This window comes from Mesocricetus auratus, unplaced genomic scaffold (genome assembly GCF_017639785.1).
Source record: "Mesocricetus auratus isolate SY011 unplaced genomic scaffold, BCM_Maur_2.0 Super-Scaffold_15014, whole genome shotgun sequence".
Classification (NCBI taxonomy): domain Eukaryota; kingdom Metazoa; phylum Chordata; class Mammalia; order Rodentia; family Cricetidae; genus Mesocricetus; species Mesocricetus auratus.
This window is the reverse complement of record NW_024429186.1, coordinates 54,327,259-54,350,933: the sequence shown is the minus strand read 5'-3', so window position 1 is coordinate 54,350,933 and position 23,675 is coordinate 54,327,259. Positions and strand designations below refer to the sequence as shown.

At 36.9% G+C, this 23,675-nt stretch overlaps 1 protein-coding gene across 5 annotated transcripts in view; it reads left to right on the top strand.

Annotated features, from left to right (window-relative positions):
• Lrfn5 (leucine rich repeat and fibronectin type III domain containing 5) overlaps window positions 1-23,675 on the top strand; it is a 264,524-nt gene that overhangs the window by 222,770 nt on the left and 18,079 nt on the right. The window lies entirely within an intron of this gene.

Below are 23,675 nucleotides of genomic sequence, written 5' to 3'. Positions count from 1 at the left end.
AACAAGGGAAACTTGCTGACAGACCAACCTTACAACTGCACAGGCCCAGAACTTGACCAGACCTGCCCCAACACCACCCTGTCTATTTTCTGCTGGAATACATGAAAATAAAAAAGCCTGACCCAAAGCTGCAGGATCTCCACAACACAAGGCAACAACATGATATCCAAGAGGAGCGCTAGTGAGGACCCAGTATCAATAGTGTAGTAGAAACCAGAGGCCTCTTTGCAATGAACTCTTGCAAGTAAAGATGTATGAACAAATGGGGCATTCAACAGGTCTCACTGTGTCACACGGCAGTTTCAATGATGACATTTTTAAATCCCTCTTTTCCCCATTTTTTCTCTTAAATTTTGTTTTATTTTTGTAGGTGGTACAGGAGTGGATGTGAAGGAATGGTAAAATGAATGGAATCAAGATAAATAATGTAAAAGATGTATAGAAAGAGTAAAATTGTGGCAGGGATGCTGAAGTATAGCTCTTCATGGTTGATGACTTCTGGTAGGGTTGTGGATGGGGAAGAACTCAGTTTTCTTGCAGGGAATGGTCATGGGTAGTTTGACCATGATCCAATGAGTATAAGCACAATGCAGATTAGACTGGATACTTTTTTTCTTCTTCTTTTCTTTTAGGGAGGTCTCAAAGTGGGAGGGGGGAGCAGTGGACCTGGAATGATGGGGAAGTGATTGATCTGGGTGAAACTTCAATGTAATCAGTAAAATTAATACTTGGGTAAAGAAAAGCTACACACTTGAGAAGGTAGAATGAAAGAAAATCCAAATCCAATCTTCAGTAGAACACTTTAGAGTTTGAGGATATTAGTATTGTTGTGGGGAATTGAGTTCGTGAGTGGGAGGATGAACAATTTCTTTATACTGGCTTTGGTTTGCTGTTGCTGTTATTTTCATGGAAAAAGTCAAAGAGGATCAATTTGAAGAAAGGAGCCTGGTTATCATATAATCTTCAGCTGCTGCTTTTACCAAATCACCTTTCCATTCAATGAGGCAAAAGCTTTTAAGCAACATACATTCATATCTAGCTATAGCAGGATTCATCTGGTCCCTCTACACAACAAAATGCAGTAGCATATAAGTTAGTTAAATGGTTCAGGTAAAAGTGATACAATTCTATAAAGTCTCAAATATTCTTCATTTAAACCCCATGATAATGAAAAGTTTCATAGAGCACACATTTCTGCTGACAGTCCTAGAGTGAATGGAGTTCTGATGGACAAACTTTTACAAAATGTATTTGAGATGGAGATGGCAGCTTGAGGAAAGGCATAATCAGAAGTTCTAAACTGATGGGAATTAAGTATATAGTAAGATATGATTTACACAAGATATTAGGGGCATATTTTCAAGGGCCTTGAATGCCAAGTTATTTCTATATATATTCTGCAACAATATGGGTGATACAGAAGTTCGGAAGCAATACAATGAGCAAAACTATTTTTGGAAGGAGATAATGTACATGAGACTCTCTTTTTCAGTAGTATAAGCTATTCTTTATACTGAAATAGTATTTCTTTCTCTTATCTTTTATGTTTTAAGACATGGGCACATATTAGCACAGTGTCCTTTGTAATTTTTATGGTTATGTCCTACATAGCCATATGAACTACATTAAAGGAAATTTGTTTTTTATTTTGTTTTTCTTTTTTTATTTAACTTTTTTTTTATTGTTCATACGAACCCCAGTTCCCCTCTCCCCTTCTCCAGTCCTCCCACACCTGCCTTCCCCACCATCCATCCAGTCCTCAGAGGGAGAAAGGCCTTCATTGGGGAGTAAACAATGTCTGGCATACCAAATTGAGTCAGGATTAACCCCCCACCCCCATCCCCCCACCCTCCACTCCCACCTGTATCAAGGTTGAACTAGGTATTCCACCGTAGATAATGGGCTCCAAAAAGTCAGTTCACCTACTGAGATAGGTCCTACCAAGAGATCAAGCCAAATAAATGTCATCCACATTCAGAAGATCTAGTTTGATCCATTTCAGGCTATCCAGCTGTCAGTCCACAGTCAGTGAGCTCAGGTCAACTGTCTCTGTAGTTTTCCCAATCATGATCTTGACCCCCCCTCCTTGCTCATACGATCCCTCCTCACTCTCTTCAACTGAACTCCAGGAGCTCAGCTCAGCACTTGACTTTGGATCACTGCATCTGCTTCCATCGGTTACTGGATGATGACAACTAGGGTAGTCACTAATCTGATTAAAGGGGAAGGCCCTTTCAGGTACCCTCTCTACTATTGCTAGGAATCTTATCTGGATTCATACTTGTGGATTCCTGAGAATTTCTCTAGTACCATGTTTCTTCCTAGCCCCATAATCACTCCCTCTATCAAGATACCTCTTTCATTACTCTTTCCACTGTCTCTTCTCCCAACTTGGCCTTCTCTATCCCTCACATTCCTGTCTCCCATCTCGTCCCCTCTACTCCCCTCCCAGTTTACCAGGAGATCTTAATTACAGTAAACCATTTTAACTATTTATCATTCTACAGAAATTTCCAGTTAAAATATGTCACTCCAAAATGATTCTTGTTTTCTAAAAAAAAACTCTTGCCTACTGTTAGAAACCTGAAAAATCATTCCTAAAAATGTTAAAATAAGATTTGGTTTCCAAACAAAAGTTCAGTAGAACAGATGTCTGCACTGTAAAGTAATTATACTTTTAAGGTTGTAATAAACAGCATACTTATATTTTGAATGTGTGTCAGTATAGACATTTTCATAAGATACAGTGACCTGAGAAATAAAAGTTAGAAATTGTTTTCCATTAGTAATAGTTTAGATAATTAATCCTTATCCTCTGCCCCATCTTTTGCCATTCTGTCTATATATGTCTAAATAATTCATTCTGCTCATAGCAGAGTTTATCTTCACTTCAAATATTAAACTTGTATTAAAATTGGATTTTTCTTCTAATGTTAGAGTGAAAAATAAAACATATGTGATATTTCAGGAGAGGAACATAGTAGATATGCAGGAAGGTATGATAGATCTCATCGTTTTGTAACAAATTACTAAAGATTTTTTCCTATAAAAGTATTATCAAAATTTAGATACTGAATGTGCAATTTAATTCTATACAGCAAACACACAATCCTTGAACATGTTTTATCCATCACACATTCCAGCAGGTATCAGAGATAAAATTTTAATTAACATGTTTTCCTTTCTTTCAAAGAACTAAAACTTTCATAGAGACATTATTAGAAGAAGGAGCCCTTAGCAAGTGTGTGACCCTTGTATATATCATTTCTAACTCATTTTATGAACAAAATTTGAATAATTAACATGATGAGGCAGTAACCTTTACTGGCTCTGCTAATGGATATTATAAGTATTCTGAAAATCCTCCCAATTATTTAAGTAACTTATAGAGGTGACTAAAGCTGGAGTCTAGACCTTATGCATGTCATGCTTATACTTCACAATCATGCTATCCCATCATACTGTTTCCACTAGCTAATAATGGTTAAGTTTAATGAAAACTCACTGTGTTTAAAGTCCTATAGAAGGAGTCCCTGTGAACTGCTTTAATAATTTATCACATATATTTTCCTATCCTCCTTAAATTAATGAATCAAAGACAAAAGATGGTAGACATGTCCAGTGGTCCTTGGTTTTGTTTCAATACAGGTCAATTAATGGATCTTATAATCTACAGCTTAAACTAATTTAATTATACTGTTTCCTTGGAAACAGAATTGTGACAGATGACATTGATTTTACTTTCAATGAGGTTAAAAAATTGCGAAAGTAGAAACATACAACCATATAACCTCTGTCTTTATAGATCTGTTCTTGAAGTATATGTAATATTTATTTGAGGTCAAATCTATTTCTATTTGGTAGCACTATTCTTTGTAATTTTAATTCTTCTGCATGTAGAATGAACTGATATCATTTCCATAATTCATTTTTATATCCAAAACACTAAACATACTCTGAATGTGTTGGTTAAAATATATAATATGTATAAACTTCACTAGTGAAAATCAAACTTTTTAAAAGTAAGATAGTTTACAAACAAATTATTATGAAATATCTAAACATCTGCAGTAGAGATTTCTTATGTAGGAAGGTAAGGAAATGGAATTTACACATAGTTAGACTATTATGAAGACAGCAACAGAAATGAAATGTGAAGATTGAGAATTAGACCCCATGAGAAGGAAAAAAGGTGTACCTTTGTTCAATTGTTTTAAAGATAGTCTTACTAAATAATACTGGCTGGATTGAAAATTGCACTCAAAGTCTCTCTTAAACTCCAATGTCTAAAATAAAATATAAATTATATATTTCTTATTTCAAACAGAAAGAAGCAAGGTACAGTTACAGTCCAGCTTCACTCTATTGCCATTACAATCCTTTGTTGTAGTCCTATTTTATTGGCATTTGCAAAATTCTCTGGTCTCCTTTGCAAAACCAATAGTCATTCCTGGGTTGTCTTCAGAATCTTGTCCTGGCACATGGTATAAAGCTCAAATTTGCTCCATGACCTCTTCAATTGTGAGGCTTCTACTGCTACAGAGGTTGCATCTTCACCAATGGTCTCTCCTAGTGTTTCACAGTGCCAACCCTCAACTGTTTTCCCTGATCTATTATGCCTTTGAAAAACAGCATGATCTGAGAAACCTTTAAAAACTTGCAAGTTTGCCTACCAGCATGAGGCAAAGCCTCATACCTTCTAGAGCATGGCTTCTGTGTGCTGGCCTTGAGGCAATATTCTCAGAATAGTTCACCTCAAAAAATCTATTTTCCTCTTAATAATCACATATTTTTGAGTCCAGCTGATCGTCATCACTTTGCACAGTAAAGCAAAGGTTTTACCCTAGTGATTTCTTCTCTTGCTAATCATGACTGATTCTTCAGCCTCTGCTAACCAGAGCTAGACTTTCTGAATTCAAACTATCTAACAGACACATGGAGTCTCCTAGGAACTCATGAAATGCCCTCTTATACATCACAATCTAGGCCGCCATTATCTGCACTATTTCAGTATTAATTTTCAAGTTTCCACAGGACATCCAATTCACACAAAAAAAACCAATAAGGTTAGATTTGACACTGCAATAGTTTGCTCTCTATTATCAATTTATATCTTAGTTAGGATTTCTGTGATAAAATACATTGGCCAAAAGCAACTTGGGGAAGAAAAGGTTTATTTCATTTTACAATTCTCATGACTTACTTCATTGCTGAGGGAAGTCGTGACAGAAACTCAAGCAGGGAAAGACCTTGAAGGCAGGGATTGAATCAGAAGCCATAACAGAGTGCTTCTCACTGACTTATTCTCCATGACATACTCAAACTGCTCTCTACTTCAGGACACGGGTAGTAAAACACACAGTGAGCTAAGCCCACAAAAGTCAATCATTAATCAAGAAGATGCACTATAGACTTGCCTACAGACAAATTTTTGGAGCCATTTTCTCAGTAGTGGTCTCCCTTCTCAGATAACACTAGCCATGTCAAGTAGACAACAATAACAAGAATTGCTTTCTTATTATCTTGATCACCATTTACTCTTTTCTTTTGCTTTGAAACAGGGTCTTACAGCGTGTCCATGTATGACCTGGAACTCACTATGAACCCCAGACTGTTTACAAACAATCCTCCTACTGCAAAATCCACAGTGCTAAGATTCCAGGTGTGGGCCTCTAATGCTAGGCACAGACATAATTTTAATGATTATTCCAGAATGGTGTTTAAGGAATGGTGTTAAAATATTGTTATATAATAGTCTCATGATTATCATAATTTTAAAAGCATCCCATTATTGATATTTACCTTAAATCACTTTAACATAAAACCAGGCACTTATTCCCCCCTTTTTATGTTTAAATTAGAAACAAGCTTGTTTCATATGTCAATCCCAGCTCCCTCTCCCTCCCCTCCTCCCCCACACCCCCTATCAGGCCCTCAGTCCCCCACACAGTCTCCACTCCAATCCCCAGGCAGGGTGAGGTCCTCCCTGGTGGGAGGTGTATCTCTGGAGTCTGTCATTTCATCCAGGGCAGGGCCTAGGTCCTCCCACAAGAGTCTAGGCTGAGAGAGCATCCCTTATTGTGGGATGGGCACTAAAAGTCTATTTGTACACGAGGGATAAATACTACTCAAGACCCCATAGATTGATTACCCAGGTGTCCTCACTGACACGCACATTCAGAGGATCTGGGTCAGTCCCATACTTTCCACACAGCCATCAATCATAGGTTCAAGAGCTCCCCCTTGTTCAGGTCAACTCTTTTCGTGGGTTAAATCAACCCAGTCTTAACTCCTTAGTTCATCAATTCTCCTATTCTGTCACTGGGTTCTAGGAATTCAGTTAAGTGTTTAGCTGTGCGGCTGTGCCTCTGCTTCCATCCATCTCTCTCTGGATGAAGGTTCTGTTTCCCAGACTCTCTGGCAGTGGGATTGTATGCTGGCACTCCCCCGATTCATGTCTAAAATCCATATATGAGTGAGTACATATCACCTTTCTCTTTTTGTGACTGGGTTACCTCACTCAGGATGGTTTCTTCTAGTGCCATCCCTTTGCCTGCAAATTTCAAGATTCTATCGTTTTTTCCCTGCTGAGTAGTATTCCATTGTCTCATTTTCTCAATTCACTCGTCAGTTGAGGGACATCTAGGTTGCTTCCAGGTTCGGGCTACTTTTTTTTTTTTTTTTTTTTTGGTTTTTACGAGACAGGGTTTCTCTGTATTGTTTTGGAGGCTGTCGGTCCAGCCTGGCCTCGAACTCACAGAGATCCGCCTGCCTCTGCCTCCCGAGTGCTGGGATTAAAGGCGTGCACCACCACTGCCCGGCCAGGTTCGGGCTATTACAAATATTTCTGCTATGAACATAGTGGAACAGATGTCCTTGTTGTATGAATGTGCATCTTTTGGGTATATGCCTAAGAGTGGAATTGCTGGGTCTTGTAGTAGACTGATTTCCATTTTCCTGAGGAGTCTCCATACTTATTTTCAAAGTTGCTGTATAAGTTGGCACTTCCAACAGTAGTGGAGGAGTGTTACCCTTTCTCCACATCCTCTCCAGCATAAAATGTCATTGGAGTGTTTGATTTTAGCCATTCGGACAGGAGTAAGATGGTATCTCAGAGTTGTTTTGATATGCATTTCCCGGATGGCTAGGGATTTTGAGTACTTTCTTAAATGTCTCTCAGCTGCCTTTTAGACTCATCTACTGACAATTGTCTATTTAATAAGATCTTTACCCATATTTCCATATTGGAAAAGTTACTTACCCAGATATTTTTCTGCAATGTTCATCTGTGTTTTTTTCAACTTCCAGGTAGATTATTCCCTTAAGAACCTTTAGGTTGTATTTATTCATTTCCACTAGTATTGATGCACATATTTCTGTTTTGTTGAACATGCAACAAGCGTGTGCAATCAAACATCTTGATATACAGATCACATGTAAGACACTTTAGGGAACATAGTTTTAATGAAATTCATTTTAGCAATACATTGTATATTTATGTTATTGTCAGAGCTCTTTGAGAGGTTCTTTTTCTTATTTAGCACCATGTGTCCAGCATCTTACAGAACATTGGTATTAAAGTGCTGATCAGCAAATACTTCATGTCTTTTCATGTTTATTTTTAAAAATCAAATACACTAATGTTTGTATTCAGGTTTTGCTTTTCCTTTTACACTTCAACCTAAAATTTGTCATGTATTAATTATAGAGAATACTAGATTTCACCATGAGTTTCAATAGAAAACAATTTGACCATTTTCATCTCCCTTATCTGCTCATCATTTTTTGGTCTAATTACTTTTCTCTAAGTCTTCTTTTTATATTCATAATGTTTTCTGAAATATTTCAGTAATTTATTCTATTTTGCTTGCTTTTGTTACTTGGTATGCATTATTGGATATCCTATTGCTGGCCTGAATCATGGAGATCCTGTGGTTATCATTCTTCAGGACTAGTCCCTTCACAACACTCCATGGGTTAGATGTTACGGTGGGCTAACCTAAGGCACAGGACACGGGTCTGGGTGGTAGCAGAGCTGGTCACTTTTGGCCACTGGGACATACCCTCCCTCAGGTGATGGGCAGAACCAGCTCTTCTAGACTCATGCCATCTTTCTCATGACAATGGTGAGGAATAGGGCCATCTCTCCTGAAAACAGGGACCATTAACCTCATAAGGGCTGGGACCAGAACTTCTCCTGCAGTGTCCAGCCAGGTGCAGGGCAAGTCATACCAGGATTAGTTAAGGGTAGGGATGGCTCAGTACAGTGCTCAGTTATCAATGTGCAAGTTTTCCATGACCCCATATGGTACCATGGGCTATGTACATGGACATAGATCCCAGTTGCAGCTGGTACAGTCATATCTTGATCCAAGATGACAGCATGGACCCTGTGGCAGCACAGGATACCAAGAACAGTATGGTCCCAGCTTCAGCATAGCTGTTGGACAGCAACATTGTTTCAGGTGGCTGACAAGACCTAGGTCATCTTCATAGCCCCCAGTGGAAACAGGAGCCAAGGACATCAGCTCAGATCCTGACTGATGTAGGGTCAGGTACCCATACATGGCCCTCAGCAGGCCAGGCAGAATGACCACATAATCCCATGTGCCAGTCCAGACCATTGAGATCAGCATGTTCCTGGTGCTAACATGGTCCCCAAACACCAGTATGGCCACATGTTGAGAGTATATTATTTAGATCTGTAAATATGTAGAATACATATATGTGTGTGTATAACTTCTAGCAAAATCATAATGAAGTTTGAAAAATTCTTATAAAAAATTGCACTACTTGAAACACATGTTGATGGGAAAGTCCTGTGCATATGTCAATAAAGCACTGTTGGCCAATAGGGAAGCAAGATAGGTGGGACTAGGAGTTGAGGAAGACTCTGGGTAGGAGAAACACAGAAAGTCACCATGTAGCCCGCCAGAGAAGTAAGATGTCCGTGCAATAAGAGAAATACTAAGATGGGTTAAATACTTAAGTCAGAGCTAGCCATTAAGAAACAAGCAAGGCCAACAGCTTCATAATTAATACAGTGTCTTGTGTGTTACTTGGGGACTTCAACACGGCAGATCCCAAGCAGATCCCAGGTGGAGAAAAACCAAAGTGGCTGGCAAGGAAAAGGCTTCTGTCTACAACATGTACTTGTTTTAATTAAAAATTTGTGTTTTTAAAGTAATTCTTTTGTTCTTAAAGTGAATATTTTGCCCTTGGTGTAGCATTTTATATACATCTATATATGTATGTATATGCCAATTTAAATTAATTATATATTTGCTAATTGTATATGCTATACCAAAACAAGTAATTAGCAGTATTTTCATTCATTACATATATTAACTCTCCCTTTCAGTTTATTACACTATGTACATAAGAATAACATATTAAATTAACCTGATACAGCTTTATATTTTCCATACTTTAAGCTATATGGAAAATTCATGATTTTAATATGTGTGTCTTTCAATTAATGAGTCCATTTATATTCTAGTAATACTTCAGGATTTAATGTCAATTTTTCTGTCTTTAAAATGCTTCCTTGTTGTTAATATTTGCATGTAAAAAGTTTTTATTCTTAGAGTTTACCTATTTTTGTATTATGTTACACGTCTTCTATAAACAAAATAGACATTTTCAGCACACTTTGTCGTTTAGTTGAAACATGCTAGCTAGTTCCTATTTCACTGAAAAACTATCCTAAATTGTGGTATGAGATGTAGACAATCTTTTTTATCTTTCAGTTATAGAAGTGCCATGTCATTAGTAAGGATGTTAGAAAGGTTGCTCTTTTCCTAAAATTTCAGAGAACATGTGCTGCACATGTTCTGATTATGCACGGTTTTGGTGGTTAACTATCAACCATTGACCTTATTTAGTTGGGAAAGCATCAATTTGTAAAAACTATTATGTAAAATGCTTCATTGTTTTATTGCTTAATTAAGTACAAAGCAAATGAAAAAATACAAAACTGATGAAATGATTATTTATTTGTATTTTTCTTTCAGTTTCTTTGTACTCTTCTTTCTATAGTGACACAGGTGACATTAGGTTAGTAGTTTACCATACTGTAGTATAACCTCCCTTATTTAGTATTTCAATAACTACCCTATGCATAACTAAAGACTCATTGGGGGTGGTTGTTTTTTGTTTTGTTTTGCTTGTTTGCTGGTTTATTTTTTGTTGTTTTAGTTTTTGTTGTTGTTGTTGTTGTTGTTGTTCTCGTTTTGTTTGTCAAGACAGGGTTTCCCTGTTTAGCTTTGGAGCCTGTCCCGGAACTCACTTTGTAAATCATGCTGGCTGTGAACTCACAGAGATCTACTGGCTCTCCCTGCAGAGTGTTGGGATTAAAGGTGTGCACCACCACTGCTCAACCTTAAAGACTCATTCTTTTATACTGTGTCTGAAGATTTTATGAACAGTATTTCAATCTAAAAACATCAGATAAACCATTAATACTTCATATAAATTTTGATATCCTTTTCCCCCGTTTTCTCAGTGGTATCTTCTTATGCACAAAGTTATTGATTTAAAATATCAAATTTTTCTGCTTTTAATTTAAGAACTCTAAATAACAATTTCCTTTTATATGATCATAGATACATCTTCATTATCATCAACAATTTAAATGTTTAACTAGTCTTTACATTTGGATATCTTCATATCATTTTTCATGTATGATATAAGGAAGTAGATTTTCTTCTCATTAGTATTTGAAGTAGATCCTATGTGTAGGTGTAGACAAGGATGGACAGGAAATTAATGCCACATCAGGTCTAACGCTTCTAGTGCAGCATTCGTGTACACACAGAATTACATACTAGGTTTCAGATTTGGGTTCCTGGTGTCTCATCATCTCAAACCATAACATCAAAACCATGTTTCATCCAATATATGTTTATGGAAAATTCCATCCACTAAATTGATCCTGTATGATGTAAAAAGGAAAATATTAAAATTTAGGGTGATTGTAACATACTGAAGCAGAGCTCCTTGCAGGTTATTTTTATGTTTCTATGGAATCCAAGACAGATCCTTATCTTCCATGTATTTCTTTGTAATTCAATAAAATATTCTGCCTAGTTATAAAAAGAAAAAGGAAAAGAAAATGATGCTGTAAACTGAGTCTATATGTTCTTGCCATAAAAATTATATCACTTTCAAAAAGGTCTTCACCTTTCAAAGGCTTAGAGGAGCTGTTCATGAGCGCTGTGACCAGGTTGCCACTGTATCGGCGGAAAAATTACTTCAACCCTTAAATTCACTTTGATTTGAATAATTTGAATTAATTGAGAGTCCAAATGACAAGTAAGATTCACTCTGAGTCATAGTTCAAGTGGATTTATCCTGAATAGCTTCAAAAGACACAGGAAGGGATAGGATGTTCATACTGCTATGGTCTCTTCTTCAATGCATTATCTATGCCTTCAAATCTACCCTGATATTCTCAGCAGTGCTTTAAAATATCACACAAGAAAAGAAAAAACCCTGCATTTCATTTGATTTCCATCATCTCATAACTACTTGTGTGGGAAAAAAAACAGATCTAAATTGAAGGATTTGTACCTTTGTTGGTATCCTACTCCCACTGCTTAGAGCCTTACCTGGTTATAGACGAGGACTGGTTCAGGCTCCATACCCCTCATGGAATCTTAGATAGGGTTACACTTGTAGATTACAGGATGTTTCCTTTGAACTAGGCTTCCACAAAGCCCCTAAAATGCCCCCTAATTCCAGTCATTTCTCCAAGTACGCTCTCCTTCCACACCATACCCCTCATGGAATCTTAGGTAGGGTCACGTTTGTAGATTACAGGATGTTTCCTCTGAACTAGGCTTCCACAAAGCCCCTAAAATGCCCCCTAATTCCAGTCATTTCTCCAAGTACGCTCTCCTTCCACACCATACCCCTTCGCTTGATCCTACATCTTTCAGTCCCCACTCATACTAATTTCACTCACAAAATCTATATTTATAATTCCCGTGGAAATCCATACCTCTTCCCTTGAGCCCTCCTTGTGACTTAGCCTCTCCGAGTCTGGGATTGTAGCATGATTATCCCTTACTTAACAGATAATGTCAACTTATAAGTATGTAGATACCATCTCTGCCTTTTGGGGTCAGGGTTTTACCTCTTTCAGGATGTTAATTTTTTAGTTCCATCCATTTGCCTGAAAATTTCATGCTGTAATTTTAATAGATGAGTAATATTCCATTGTATAAATGTACCAAATTTTTTACCCATTCTTCAGTTTAGGGAAATCTAGGTTGTTTCCAGTTTCTGAGTATGCTTTGCCTAAGGCTGCATAGGTTTTGTCAAGCAGTTCCAACCACTATGAGTTCAGTTTTGCAATTGCTGTGCTGTGTCTAGAAAACACTTTTCTTGTAGTTAGGTATCAACAGCCTCTGTCTCTTTTAGTCTTTTTGCATCCTCTTGCTCAATGATGCCTAAGATTTGAGAGGAAGAGGTGTGATGGAAATATCCCATTTAGGATTGCTCAATCCACAGTTTCTTATCTTCTGCACTTTTATCAATTGTGGATCTCCCTGCAAATAATCATCTATTGAAGCTTCTCTGATGAGGGATGAGAAAAGCATTAATCTTTATGTATAATGATAACTTATTGGGAGTCAGTTTAATATTATGTCCTCTTAAGAGAATAATAATAGCAGGTTCTCCTCTATGGTCTATTGATTTCTTTTAGGTTTTTGTCATAGGTTCTTGACACAGGTAAAGCTATCAGAATTCATCTTACACCAATCACAATGGGTAAAATACAAAACAAAACTAGTCATGACAAATACTGACATGGATGGGGACATTATTCAATGTAGGTGAGTGTGAAAAACTAATGAACTCATTACTAAATCAGTATGGAGTTTCCCCCCAGACAGACATAGAACAACTACATTACTCAGCAACTCGTTTTTTTCTTTTTTACTTTTTTGATTTAAAATAGAAACAAGCTTGTTTTACATATCAATCCTAGTTCTCTCTCCCTTCCCTATTCCCCTGTGCCCCTCTGGCCCCCTATCCCATGCCCTTTCTTCTTCTCAGAGAGGGTAAGACCTTCTATGGGGTACCTTCAAAGTCTGTAATATCATTTGGAATAGGGCCTAGGCCCTCCCCTTGTGTCTAGGCTGAGAAAGCATCCCTCTATGTGGAATGGGCTCCCAAAGTCCAATCATAAACTAGGGATAAATAATGATCCACTGCCAGAGGCCCCATAGATTGCCCAGGCCTCCTAACTGACACCCAGGTTCAGGGGTCCTGGATCAGTCCTATACTGGTTTACCAGCTATCAGGTTGGGGTCCATGAGCTCCCCCTTATTCAGGTCACCTGCCTCTGTGGGTCTCTCCAGACTGGTCTTGACCACATTGCTAATACTCATCCCTCTCTGAAACTGGATTCCAATTCAGCTAGGTGCCCAGCTGTTGGTGTCTGCTTCTGTTTCCATCAGCTCTACATGAAAGCTGTAGGATGGCATATAAGGTAGTCATCAATCGCATTATAGGTGAAAGGCATTTAAGGTAGCCTTTCCACTATTGCTTACATCGTTAGTTGGGGTCATCCTTAAGATCTCTAACATTTCCCTAGTGCCAGATTTCTCTGTAAACCTATAATGGCTCCCTCTATTATATTATCTCATTTCTTGCTCTCCTTTATGATTCCCCTGACTCAACCTTCCTGCTCCCTCATGTCCTCCTCCCCCTCCTCTTCTCCCATTATCTTTCTCATAACTCCCTCTTCCCAACCTCCATGCTCCCAATCCATCAGGAGGTCTTGTCCCTTTCCCCCCTTCCAGGGGAACATGTATGCCTCTCTTAATGTCCCCCCTGTTTCCCAGCCTCTCTGGTAGTATGGAAAGCAGGCTGGTAATCCTTTACTCTATGTCTAAAATCCATATATGAGTGAGTACATACCATATTTGTCGTTTTGTGACTGGTTACCTCACTTAGAATGGTTTCTTCTAGTCCCATACATTTGCCTGAAATTTCAAGACTCCATTGATTTTTTTCTGCTGAGTGGAACACCACTGCATAAATGTACCACATTTTGTTCATCCATTCTTTAGTTGAGGGGCTTTTAGGTTGCTTCCAATTTCTGGGCATTACAAATAATGCTACTATGAACATAGATGAACAGCTGTCCTTGTTGTTTGAATGTGCATCTTTGGGGCATGTGCCTAAGAGTGAATTGCTAGATCTTTGTGGTCAGCTGACTCCCATTTTCCTGAGGAACCACCCTAATGATTTCCAAAGTGGCTGTACATGTTTTCACTCCCACCAGCGGTGGAGTATTCCCCTTTCTGCACATCCTCTACAGCAGAAAGTCATGGTATTTTTTATTTTATCCATTCTGATAGGAGTGAGATGGTATCTCGGAGATGTTTTGATTTATATTTCCCTGATGGCTAAAGATTTTGGACACTTTCTTAAGTGTCTTTCAGTCATTTTAGATTCTGCTATTGAGAATTCTCTGTTTAGTTCTATACCCCATTTTTTAATTGGATTACTCAGTGTTTTGATGGCTAGCTTCTTGAGTTCTTTGTATGCTTTTGAAATCAGCCCTCTGTCAGATGTGGAGTTGGTGAGTAACTTTTCCCATTCTGTGGGCTGTCTTTTAGACTGTGACCTTTGCCTTATAGAAGCTTCTCAGTTTTGGGAGGTCCCATTTATTAATTGTTGATCTCAGCATCTGTGCTACTGGTTTTATGTACAGGAAGTGGTCTCTTGTAGCAATTCATTCAAAGGTACTTTCCACTTGCTCTTCTAAGAGATTCAGTATGACTGGATTTATGTTGAGGTCTTTGATCCATTTGGGCTTAAGTTTTCTATATGGTGATAGATCTATCTGCAGTATTCCACATGTCAGCCTCCAGTTGTTCCAGCACCATTTATTTGTTGAAGATGGTTTCTGTTTTTCATTGTATAATTTTAGCTTCTTTGTCAAAATCAGGTGTTTGTAGGTGTGTGTTAGTATCAGGGTTTTTAATTCCTTTCCATTGATCTATGCTGGAGAGATGGCTTAGTGGTTAAGAGCATTGCCTATTCTTCCAGAGGACCTGGGTTCAATTCCCAGCACCCACATGGCAGCCTACTCAGCAACTCTTGGGAATAACCCTAAAGGACTCTGTATCTTTCTGTGGAGATAGCGCCTCATCCATATTTATTGGCATTCATTAGGTATTTATTAAAATTAAAAGTATGTTGTTTGTAAACAAATGAATATTGTTAGAAATAATCATTCTGCTCTTGATAGCTTCTACAATATTTTAAATTTTATTAAGTTCCTTTTTAGATGAAGGATTCAGTTTTATTTTTAAAACTGCTTTCATCTTTGTTAATTTTCCTAGTTAAAATACTGAATAATTCCTATGAGTCTTAAATGTTTATAGAATTTCTTAAGTTTTGCGAGTGCTGACTCTTTATGGCATATTTCTAATTTCTCCATTTGACCATTAGGTAAGACCATGGTTCCCTGTCCATTCTTGATGATTATGGGTTTGCAGCAGTATCTAGATATGCAAATAACAATATTTATTTAAATCTTGATCTTAACCTTTGATGGAATTCTTATCCAACTGCTGAGTATATAGTCACTTCACTTAATTTGGCACTAGATGGCAGCCTATGTCCAAGTTTATAATGATTCTTCCATGTATGTTGACACCTGTCCAACACTAGAGAGTAATCCAAGTGCATGTGTGGTGAAATTCTGCAGTTGAGTTGACATGAAATTGTTGGATATCTAAAGAGGATGTCCATCACTGCGAGCCTCTCCCTGGCTCCAGTAGGTCCATATGCCTTGGCCATATTATAGTCAGATACATAGACTTCTAATATTGGGTAGAATTACTGCTGAAGGACCAGCTTCAGGCTCTTAGGCCTTTCCTATAGCTGCCAGGGTTACAAATATGCAGTATTTCTCTATGCAATGAGTCCATAGCTTGTCAAGATCAATGAAGCTCTGAGATAGTATAGTACCAATGTCCACATGGCTACCTCTTATTAGAGTCACCTGGCTAACATCATTGCAAACAGCTACAGGTGATGCTGCACAGAGAAGTTCATGAACAACGTATCTTTTGCAATATAAGAGCTTTTCTGATGTGTTCAGGAATCTGGACAGAGAAATTACAAGATTGTTCTCAGTTTAACATTGTAACAACCTAACATTGAGCCAAGAAACAAAATTTTGTGCCAAGTTCTACCCCTAAGTAAATATTCTCTCACACCATCCTTTGTTTTAAAATTGTGAGAGGTCTGAATGAATGCAGAGAGTTAATTTGAGGTTTGTAGACACAATGTCCTATATAGTTTTTGGAAGGCTTAAGCTATTCCAAGGCTAAAAATTACGCCGGATGAAACATGGGCCTGACAACGGAGCACAGTCCCCACTTGGTAAGAGTGGACCTTAAAAGGTTCTGTGTACAAGACTGTATCTTCTTCTCTGGTGTGACCGTCATTAATGGTCCGGAATTGAACTCTAAAGTGTCACGGGCCAGTAGTGATTCTTTTGTTTATTGTGTTCCCTTCTCCCCAAGACTGGAGAAATTTTGCAATTGCAGTATTGATAATACCTGGCAAATGCTTCTCAAGTGACACAAGCCTAGATTTCTGTGTTAGGCTTGCTGCTGACTTCACCTCTGAGAAAAATCCTCTTATTTTGCCAAGCTAAAAGCATCTATGTAGATGTCTGGAGTTTTATTCAAGGTTCATGAAAACAACCATTTCTTGTTTGCTCCTTCAGTACAAATTATTATTTTACTAAACCAGTTACTCTTGCTTCTCATCTGGCTCCTTTTGCTCTTATCAGGGTAGTTTGGTGTGTGACTAGTTGCATTGATTGGTTTATTTTAAGGAGACAATTGGTAGAGAAACATAATCCAGATTTCATTTTATTGTACAGTAGCTCTTCCTTGAACATGTAAATAGCATATATAATTGTGCTCATTATGTACAACATTATGTTTTCAATTCCATGTAGATTAGGAAATGGTTAAATATAGCTATATATCAAATTCATTACTGTAGGTATTGATCAATTGTTATGTGAATATTTAGGAGTCAATCTCTTCATTTTTCAAAACTACATTATCACATGAATGTTAGATATCTATTTCTTCAAATGTTTTAACACTTTATATCCTCTCATGTTGTCCTAACCAAGGTCACCTCTATGTACGTTACTTCTTTATTCTAGAAATTTGAAATGACACAAAGGCAATGTAATTACTATTTAATTGAAATATGTTTTATTTCATGTTGTTTTATAATGGATCACCCTGCATCCTGTATCCACTGATAACTTATTATTTTGTATATAAATGCAATTGAAAGGTATTAAATGTGAGCTGTAACCTTAGGTATCTAGTAATGTTCTTAGTTCTTCCCAGAGATAAATGCATCATTCTATGAGGAGATATCCAGTTTTTTTTTACTCTTGTTGTTTCCTGAAAGACACTGGTATCTGGAAAAAAGTATCTTCTGAGTTTCATAGAAATAAATAAGCAATATCTACTAATACCACAGACAAATAGGTGTTTTCCTAAGATCCTACTTACCACCACTTCCTTATTTGAAGACCACCTCCCTGGGAACATTTTACAGGGGAGCTTTCTCTTCCTTATCCATGATCTCTTCTTTGCCCCCATTTCATTTTTATTTACATACAAGAGAAAATGTGACTTTCCCTTATCTCATGATAATATCTAAAGCCTATAAATTTGGAAATACAAATTATTTACCAATTATCAAATTATGTAACTATCTATCTTTGCCTCAGACTGTTTATACTGAGAGACAGCTTCCTTAATTATTACAAGTTTGAAGTATAATTTTCTCTTTTTCGACACACATCAACTCTTTTACAAAGTAGTTCACATTTATTTCTGAACATCCATGTGCAGAGCTTACAGTCCACAGAAATTAAACTTAAGGAAACACTTGAAACATGTTCCAGTTGACTGCTGTTACTATTCCAAATTACTGATACCATAGCACTGTTGGGAATCTAAAACTGTTCTCTGCTAGGCTTTCCTTTCTGCAGAGAATTTTTCTGTAGGAAGTACACTCATCTCAGTCACTGGTGGCATTTCTCAAGATTCACAGCTTTCTGATGATATCATAATTTCTCAGTGAGGGACAAAGTTCTAAGTAAGTAAAAGGGACATCTGATCTCTCAGAGAACAGTGAGGGGTATTTTGGTACAGTAGCCAGTCTCCGTTTTACAAGCTAATTTGTATATTTTTAAGGAATACACATGATTCAGGATAGAAGTATTTGGAAAGTCACAACCATATTTTGTAAAGAAAAATTATAAATGGTATTTAAGCATACAATTTGTATTGTTATCCAAAAAGCTTTTAGACCGTCATAAATACAACATACAAAGAAATCTGGAAAATATGTGAAGAAACTACGTTGAAAATTTAAAGAACCATAAAAAATTTGTTTCCTTTTCCACAGTCATCAAAACACTTTCAAGATGATATCGACTACTTGTAACCTAACATACTATGTGTGACCTTAGTTTTGAAAATAACCTAAATTTTGTTTACTTCTTCTTTGTTTACTTATACGACCTGGAATTAACATTTCTACCTTTGAGTTTATTTTTGAAGTGAAAAGTATGTACTTTATGTGTCATAATATGAGAATTTAAAAGCATTTGAAAAACTCTGTGTGTGTCAGAAGAAAAATTAAATTATCAATAACACCCAGCCACAAGCTCTGGAACATACAACAGTAAACATTCTACAAGATATACCAGTAAAATAGTATCAAAAATACTATAGAGTAACAAATCCCTTTTTTTGTTGGATTTGAGGCCCATTCCATAAGATTGAAGCAATACCTGACACTGATAAATTGGCAAAGAACCTGAGATTAGATAATTCATGGGCCTAAGTAAAAGGCTACTATTATTCTGCTAAAGGAGTATAGTAATAAGATTATTCCCAATGACATATTGCTATATTCATAGACCAGAGCAGCAGTTCTAAAACAGGCTTTTTCTTGCAGCAGACGATAATCAACGTGGAGACCCACAGCTAGATAACATTCAGAGAATGATAGATTTTTGACCATTCATTCCTAGCCGGAATGTCTTCATCACATTCAGGGGTCAGTGCAGAAGAACAGGCAGAAGGTTCTTTAAGAGATGGAGTTGTGAGATGATTCCAAAGAAATCATGCAATCATAGCCGGGTGGTGGTGGCACATGCTTTTAATCCCAGCACTCGCGAGGCAGAGGCAGGTGGATCTCTGTGAGTTCGAGGCCAGGCTGGACCGACAGCCTCCAAAACAATACAGAGAAACCCTGTCTTGTAAACACCAAAAAAAAAAAAAAAGAAAGAAACCATGCAATCCAAATGCAACAGGACCAATGCAAATATAGACTCATAGAAACTATCACATCATGCCCAAAAGCTGAACAGATTTCAGCCACTGGGAAGGACAAAAGGACACAAAGTCCCAGCCCTAACAAAGAAGTTATTTGCAATTAACATCCATTAGAAAAAGGAAAAATTATTTTTCCTCAATGGAGTGTCACTGGCTATATTAAACAAATGCTTTGACAGGCCCTGCACTCAAAAGTAGTTGGTCAACACAGAGTAGATTCCATATTATTTTTGTGCTGTTTGCTTTGTTTGGGTATTTTTATTTGTTTTATTGTCTTGATTTTTTTCTTGAGGGTAGAAGAACATGAACTCAGGTGGATAGGAAGATAAGGAAGATCTGGCAGGAGTTGGGGAAGGGAAATAATGTGATTAAAGTATATTATATGAAAAATGCTGAAGAAAGCCAATTCTTACTGCAGTGTTCACACATCAGCAAGACACTCAGTGAATAACCAATTCCTGTAAGCAAATTTAACTTTTTGTGTTGTCCTCATCTCAACTTATTCATTTCAAATAGATCACCTCTTTGTTTTGTGCTCAATAAATGGTAACGATTGATTTATTATTTTTTATATTTATTCACTTTTTCATAATGCACATCTACAAAAATTTATGTGGATATGTTATAGTAAAGTGTATGTTTACATTAATTAGGTATGAAAATATCATCTAATGTCATACTAAAAACTCAAGGACATATTGAATTGCAATATTCAAGTATCAAAAGACAGTTAAGTCAGGGTTAGGCTATTCTACATAGACGATACTTTTCTTTGTTTTTATTTTCTTTTTAAAAACAATCTTTTTTGTTTTACATACCAATCCCAGTCCTCCCCAATTCCTGCTGCTCCCCCAACTCTTCCCCTACCCCATGCCTCATTTACTACTCAGAGAGGGTGAGCCTTCCCATGGGGGTCAACAAAGTCTGTCATGTCAACTTGAGGCAGGACCAAGTCCCTCTTCACTGTATCTAGATGGTGTAAGGTATCTCTCCATAGGGAATGGGCTCCAAAAAGCCAGTTGATGCACTATGAATAAATCTGGGTCCTACTACCAGGGCCGCTATAAACTGCCCAAGTCAGATGACTGTCACTCACATTCAGAGTGCCTAGTCGGTCTTACTTAGGTTACCCACCTGTTAGTCCAGAGTAAGTGAGCCCCCAAAAGCTCCCATCAGCTACTGGCTTTCCCCATCTTAATCTGCTTTTGTAAGCCTCAAGTGCTTAGCAACACAGGGATCTTTTTTTAATGGATTTTAACTAGTCGTTTCAAATATGATAATGAATTTAACTAATAACTATTAAGGACGGAGAGATCATTTGTATGTCAGTGTTCATGGGCAATTGTTGTTACAACATGCTAAGTCTGGTTCCCAACACCAATGTCAGGCAGTTTCACAAGGCCTGTAAGTACAGCATCAGGTAATCAATCCTCTTTACTACCCTCCTCATGCGCTCCCTCACACAGAAACGTACACAAAAATTAAAATAAACAAATGCATACAGTATGTTTGTAGGTTTTCCAGGAAAAAATAAGGATCCAGAAATAAAAAAAACTATTTAAAATTAAACAGCCAATTCCATTTCACTGAACAAAATATGCTTGTCAAAATTTTAAGCACTTCACTATCTCTTATAATCAATCATCAGCTTCAGTGGACGTTACATTTTTTGTCTTTGGGTACCAGCCTCATTATCCTACACTAGCTGACATGTTAGAGCTCTCCTGAAAGGAGTCAAGAAGCTTCAGGGGAAAGTAGCAGTTTAACTGCTGCCATATTGGTTTCTCCAGTCAATACATTGTAATCTGTGTTTCTTGTAACATCTGAATTTGCTTTGATATCCACTCTAGTTGCCAAATAAACACTAGCTCTTGAGCATATGTTATATAACAGCCACTAACAGAGAGATGTAAGAAAAGTCATTTGGCTGTGTGTGGGGCAGTTTCTTCTTTGCTTCTGAGTTACTTTTTGTCTGAGAAGAGTTTTCTTGAAAGAACATGTAATGCAGAGTTGTGCAGAAATTATTTACAGTGCTACATGCCTTCTAAAATTCTTAGTAAAACCTAATTGTGTAATTTACATTTTGCAATTTCTAGAAAGTAAAAGACAGATGTCTGTAAGGTTTATTTGCCTAGATTAAACACCACTGTGTTGGTAATATTCATGATATTTAAAACCATTATTACAGCAAAGCATGAGTAGTAATGTCCCCATTTCATTTCTCTGAATGGTTATCTATTGGTGTAATGACAATATTAATCAAATATTAGTCATAGACTCGATAAGTAGATGAAACTGCCTCCTATTCTTATCTATTTTGAAAACTAGATGTTCAGCTTGTGATACTAACATTGGGATACTCCTTAACACATTTCATTTTTAATCAATATTTAGAAATGTTGGACAGAAATTAAAGGCAATGATGAGTGAGTTTTCATGTCTATGCTAAATTTACTCTGATTTTTAATCAAAACATCAAATGACTTGTCTATGTTGTCGCTTGATAGAAGACAAAGTCATGATATGAATTGTGAAACAAAATTTCAGTTAAGACATAGGACAGAACTAAGGAAATACATATTTTAAAATTATTACTCAATTCTTATTAAACTACAGTGAACCTGATCAGTGTAGTTCTAAAAAGTTGCAATAACTGTATGGAGAGTTTCTGTACAGCTTTTACCAAGTCTCCCAGATCTCCCCATTAGCACATCCCCATACAACAGACTCTCTCTCCCTATATGATCATTTATAACATACTAAATATTTAAAATAGGTTTCTTGACCTGTTCTTCAGTTTTATATAGAATAATTTTGTGGTGGTGTGAATAGGGCTTGTTTCTACAATGTGAAATTTTTCAGGTGGATTGTCTCAGTATATTGTATTTTATTATAAACTCTTTTTATTTAAGTTGTTATATTTACTGGCATTATTCATCACATTACATTCACATTAAATTCATTTCTTTCAAAATTCCTTTAGTTTATTCTACAGTACTTTCTAAAAACTTACTTTTATTTTTTTAGATTTTTCAAATTTGTAACTTGGTATTTGTACTCTCACATGAATCATTTCCTGTTCTCTCTGTCTTTTCTTTTTGTCTATTTTCCTTCTCTGGAATTTTGTAGTTTATATTAAATTGATAGGTTTTAATTGTGCTTTCTGGACCATTTCTTTAAATCACTTGAGTTAAACTACTTTATTTCTCTATATTCACCACATTACGATGCTATTATCTTTTTTTTTTTTTTTTTTTTTTTTTTTTTTTACGAGACAGGGTTTCTCTGTATTGTTTTGGAGGCTATCTGTCCAGCCCGGCCTCGAACTCACAGAGATCCGCCTGCCTCTGCCTCCCGAGTGCTGGGATTAAAGGCATGCGCCACCACCGCCTGGCTTGATGCTATTATCTTAAGGTGAGCTTTCTACCTCTTAGTAATCAGGGAAGCAGTGGTGATTTCTTTTCTCTTTAAAAAAATGTCTGCACTATCCCTATATATTAAAAAGATACTTTGATCTTACCCATAACTGTATCATATCTGTGGTTCTCCAATCATTTTATAAAGGTTCAAGTTTCCGAGGTTAGACACAATTTCCCTCCATTCTGAAGAGACTATGCAGCCTAACTTCTTATAGCTAATGTTATTGTTTTTCAGCAAGAAATATGTATGTTTCTCTGATGATGATTTCTTTATTTTCATGTTTTACAAAAACATTACTTTACCCAATTTAAAATGTTTCCCTCTTTATTAGAGTCCTCTGGAAGCATTTTCATTATTCCTCATCCTTTATTAATGCAGAAGGGTCACTGACTGGTCAGTGTTGTTATTATGCTTACCTCACAATATGTAATATATTTCATTTCTAGGAAAGCTTTTAAGGTTTGTTTCTCTCTATCATCTGGTTATTTACAGCTAGATTACAGTTTCTCTTGATACGATTTCTTTATGTTCAGCTCAGGCTGACACATTTCTAAAATAACATTTAGAAAATGGCTTACCTATGTTTCTACAAGAGTACTGCTGCCTTTCCTTCTTCCCTGGAACTCCAATTATACTTGCTTTGTGCTGTTAGTATTGTTCCACACATCACTTGATTCTTGTTTACTTTTCCAGCGACCTCTTTGTGATCCACTTTGTAAGATGATACATGTCTGCCCCTGACCAGGCGCTATGCTAGTCAGAAGCTCTTTATTGGGCCTCTCCCTCTCCTGGACTTCTCATGAACCACGTGCTCTATTTTCCCCATGCTGTGGTTTCCAGACT